Here is a 5,361-nt window from a genome sequence, read left to right as displayed (position 1 = left end):
CCAGACACTTGCAATAGCCAAAGCTTGACCAAGCCAAAACCAGGAACTGGGAATTCATTCTGGATGTCCCATTTGGGTGCAGGGACCCAAGCACTTCTGCCATCCTCCGTCTCCTCCCAGGGTGCACACTAGCAGAAACTTGCCTCAAAGCAGAGAAGCTACCATTCAAGCCAGGCATTTGTATATGGGATGTGGGTGTGTGGTGGTGATAGCAAGCCCTCATGGATAAAAAAAAAAAAAAAAAAAAAAAAAAAAAAAAAAAAAAAAAAAAAAAAAAAAAAAAAAAAAAAAAAGTTATTTCTATGCCAAGGAAATTACTCTGTAGTCTTTCTCTTATAAACTACGTATTGCTGAACCTAGATAATTTTTCCTTTATTTAACAATGACATGAAAATGTCAGTTGAGTTGGCTTTCCTGAAGACCTTGTTTCTTGAATATTAGTGGCTAGCTGAGATAAATTCTTTTCATCTCTTTCTCGCTTCGGCAGCACATGTGCTCGCTTCGGCAGCACATATACTAAAATTGGAATGATACAGAGAAGATTAGCATGCCCCTGCGCAGTAAGGTTTCTTTACCTCCCTGTAGGCTCTGCTCTCCAGAGGTGAACAGGGTCCTCTAAACCCACTTGCTGCACACACAAACACCTGAGTGTTGTATTCTCCCACAGGTGTTGGAGACTGATATGGTGTTCTGATTTATATTTACATAATGGCTAGTGACATCGGGCATATTCACATGTTTTGACCATGTACATTTCTTCTGAGAAATGTCTATTCAGATCCTTGCCTGTTTCTTCACTGTATTTTTTGGAGTTTTTCCAATTCATGTAAATGTTCTGGAAATCTGTAAACATTCAGAGTTTTAATTTTTCCTGCCATCTGTTCATTGTATCTACACTCTGATGTTTACTTTGTTGTGAAGAAGTATCTTAGTTGGATATACTCAAATGTCTCTGTTTTTATTTTTGTGACTATTGCTATTGGAATCTTACCCAAAAGCTATTGTGTGTTGACAATATTTAGAGTTTCCCTATGTTTACTTGGGTTTGGGTCTTATGATTACATTTTAATTCACTGTGAGTTCACTTTCACATAGTGTAAGAGATGTTGGAGTCTCTTTTCAGGCTTCTACATATGGATAATCAAGTTCCTCTGCACCACTTGTGAAAGAGATTCTTCTTTCTCCAGTTCATTTTAGTTCCTTTGTTAAATATGAGTTGCTGGTAGAAATTTGGGTTTATTTCTATGCTACCAAGTCTTTTCCATTGAACTATGTGTCTGTTATTATATCAGTGCTAACACTTCTTCTTTTTTTTTTTGCAGTATATTTATTTGAAAGGCAGAGTTACAGAGAGGTAGAGGCAGAGAGAGAGAGAGGTCTTCCATCCACTGGTTTACTCCCCAAATGGTCACAATGGCCGGAGCTCTGTTGATCTGAATCCAAGTGTCAGGAGCTTCTTCCAGGTCTCTATGCAGGTGCAGGGGCCCAAAGACTTTGGCCATTTTCTACTTTTTTCTCAGGCTATACCAGAGAGGGGTATAAGAAGTGGAGCAGCTGGGAAACATACTGGCACCCATATGAGATGCCGGCACTGCAGACGGTGACTTTACCTGCTTTGTCATAGTGCTGACCCCTGTAATATGTCTTAAAATATGGTGTGATGTCTCCAGCTTTTTTTTGCTTTATAATATTGCTTTAGATGTTAAGCATCTCTCATGTTTCTATGTGAATTTTAGCATCATTTTTTCTAGCTCTGAGAACATCGTTGGTATGTTGATTGGGATTACATTGAATTTGCAAATTGCTTTTGGTAGTATGGATATTTTGGTATTATTCTTCCCATTCACAAACATAAGTTTTCTGTGAGACTTTCAAAAAGCCTTGACAAAAATTGGACTTTATTACACAAAAATTCATCACGTTTTGGGATCATTTAAATCCATAATTTTGCACTAATATTTGATAAATAATTAAAGACTTTGAGCATTTTAGTAGGAGAAATTAAAATATTTATCAATTTATTCAAATATTGTTTAGATGTGATATTCAAATATTGTTTAGAGCCATTGTCTATATTCCCTCTAAATTACGATCTTTTTGCTTTTTGCCTGTTAAACTTGTCCCTTGATTCAAGAACCCTTTTTAATGTAATGTAAACTGAAAATGTCATTTCATAAGCTAAAAAAAATGACAAAGAAGGAAAAAGAAGGGAGGGAGGTTGAGTATATAATTACGTTCTCCGAATTTTTTCTATAAAACATATTGAATCATTTAAAAGCTAATTAAAATTAAACTCAAAATTGGACCATTATGACCAATATTTAAAACAAGTGATTAAAAACTGTAGATGTCTTCAATTTTGATTATCATTCTTCTTTAGAATATCTGAAAGAAATCCGGCTTCTCACTTTAAAATATACCAGTGTGTTAGAATTCAGTATTAAATGACTTTGTTTAAAAGTTTTATTTAATCTATTGCTTTAAGTAGTAATACTATGGCCATTGTAAAACAAAATCCTTATCATTTTTCATAAAACAGAAAGGGCCTTTAAAACATCATCACTAAACATATTAAGAGACCTAAAATATAACATTCTTAAAACCCAAGTGATACCATTCAAAATTTTCAAATATGCAGGGATAGTTCATGTCAAGTAACTAAATAATTGTGAAGTGTATATATGGAATAGCTTCTATAAATTCTTTTGGCAAGGGCTGGCACTGTGGCATAGTGGGTGAGGCTGCCACCTGCAGTGCTGGTATTCCATAGGGGCATCAGTTCAAGACCTGGCTGCTCCACTTCCTATCCAGCTCTCTGCTATGGCCTGGGAAACACTATAAAATGGTGCAAGTCCTTGGGCCCCTGCACCTGCATAGGAGACCAGGAAGAGGCTCCTGGCTCCTGCCTTCCAGTCAGCACAGCTCCAGCCATGGAGGCCAACTGTGGAGTGAACCAGTGAATGGAAGACCACTCTCTCTGCCTGTCCTTCTCTCTCTGTGTAATTCTGACCTTCAAATAATATAAATAAATCTTTAAAAATTCTTTTGGCAAATAGATGAAGCTACTTGTTATACATTTCAAATAAATAGCAAACATACTAGAAAAATATATTGAATAAAATTTAAGCAACTCATAGCTATACACAGAAATTTCTCACCATAACAACATAGCAACCACTAAATTTCCAAATTCAATTTTCCACAACTTAGAATCTTTAACTCCAGAAGGAGTACAAAATTGACAGAACAGTGGCCTATGTATCAGGATACCTAATGCTAATACAGAATTATCCCTGCCACAACTTACCTATGTGACCTTGAACAATTCACTTTACTTCTCTGGGCTTGGCATTTAGCATCCTCATGTGATAAAGGAGGCTTGGATAAGATCAGTTGTACTCTATCTTGAGACTTCAATGATCTCTCAGTTTCCAAACAGGCACCTTAAGGGAAAGTAAACCTTTAGATCAAAGCTTACATTTTTAAATCTAAATATATTTTAAACTGTTTCTACAACTAGTACAAAACAACACATTCAAATGTGTACCATGCCACTTTTCAATATTTGGGAATAATTAATGCATCATTTTAGAGCATTGTCTTGAGGCCAGTGCTGTGGTGTAGCTAGTAAAGCCACTGCATGCAGTGGGGGCATCCCATATGGAGGCCGGTTCAAGTCCAGGCTGCTCCATTTTCCATTCAGCTGTCTGCTATAGCCTGGGAGAGCAGTAGGAAGTTGGCCCAAGTCCTTGGGCCCCTGAATCTGCATGGGAGACCCTGAAGAGGTCCTGGCTCCTGGTTTCAGATTGGCATATCTCTGACCTTTTAGGCCATCTGGGGAGTGAACCAGCAGATGGAGGACCTCTCTCTCTCTCTCTCTTCCTCTTGTTCACTATCTGTGTAACTCTGACTTCCAAATAAATAAATAAATAAATCTTTTAAAAAATCAAAAGAATATTGTCTGGCACACAGTGAACCACTAAGTACAAGATATTATTAGGAATATTAGATTGAAATATTGAAATAAACTAGGCAATAAGCCTTAAGATGCAAATTAATACCAAGAAATATAATCTCAAATTTCTGTGTTCAACAAGGTAGTCTCTTTTCACTACTAACTTTATACTAAATAAGATATTTTGATATTTTGTTAAGAGTAAATTTATCGGGGGCCAGCGCCGTGGCTCACTTGGTTAATTCTCCACCTGTGGTGCTGGTATCCCTTATGGGCAAAGTGTTCTAGTCCTGGTTGCTCCTCTTTTAGTCCAGCTTTCTGCTATGGCCCGGGAAGGCAGTAGAGGATGGCCCAAGTGCTTGGGCCCTGCACCCGGATGGGAGACCAGGAGAAAGCACCTGACTCCTGGCTTTGGATGGGCACAGCTCCAACTGTGGCAGCCATCTGGGGACTGAACCAATGGAAGGAAGACCTTTCTGATTTCTCACTGTATATAACTCTACCTGTCAAATAAAAAAAATTATTAGTTTTTCATAAAAACTGCAGTATTGAAAAAGTTCTAAAATCCCTCTAATTCTAAATGTCTGTGACTGCTAACTCATTAGCACATATTGCATTCTTTACATCTGGGTAATCATGACAATTCACTTTTAAATGATTAACAGATCTGCTGTTATATATAAATACATGCTTTTCCGAAAATCATACAATAAGCAGGCTACATACTTTACTTCAAGTAGAACTGCCATATCCAGTCCTACAATTGTAAATAAGACAGTTTCAATTGTTCAGCATTATCAATTATAAATTCCAATCGTGTAGCAATACTCATAAGAATTTAGGGGGCCGATGCTGTGGAGTAGCAAGTAGAGCTGTGGCTTGCAGTGCTGACATTCCAATTGGGTGCCAGTTCAAGTCCTGGCTACTCAAATTACTATCCATCTTTTTAGGCAAGTAAGACTTACTATCCAGCAGTAGAGGATGGCCCAGGCCCTTGGGCTCCTGCACCTGCATAGGAGACCCAAAAGAAGCTGCTGGCTCCTGGCTTTGGATTGGCAGAGCTCCAGCCATTGTGGCCAAATGGGGAGTGAACCAGCGGTTGGAAGACTGCTCTCTCTCTCTCTCTCTCCTTCTCTGTGTAACTCTGATTTTCAAGTAAAATAAATGAATCTTTTTTTAAAAAGGATGAAATAAAAAGGAAGATGAAGATTACAAAATTGTTTAATTTTTTTAATAAATATAAATTTCCAAAGTACAGCTTTTGGATTACAGTGGCTTCCCCTCCCCCAAAACATCCCTCCCACCCATAATCCTCCTATTTCCTGCTTCCTCTCCCATCCCAGAAGATTACAAAATTGTATGAAGGACATTTGTACAGTAAACAAATATACTGATTTCCAATGCAA

At 37.7% G+C, this 5,361-nt stretch overlaps 1 pseudogene; it reads left to right on the top strand.

The window, feature by feature from the left end:
• Positions 1 to 492: 492 nt before the first annotated feature.
• Positions 493 to 560, top strand: LOC138848314 (U6 spliceosomal RNA; annotated as a pseudogene).
• The last annotated feature ends 4,801 nt before the right edge of the window (positions 561 to 5,361 follow it).

This window comes from Oryctolagus cuniculus, unplaced genomic scaffold (assembly GCF_964237555.1).
Source record: "Oryctolagus cuniculus unplaced genomic scaffold, mOryCun1.1 SCAFFOLD_73, whole genome shotgun sequence".
Lineage (NCBI taxonomy): Eukaryota > Metazoa > Chordata > Mammalia > Lagomorpha > Leporidae > Oryctolagus > Oryctolagus cuniculus.
The sequence above is the reverse complement of the archived record's forward strand: the minus strand, read 5'-3'. Positions and strand labels throughout refer to the sequence as shown.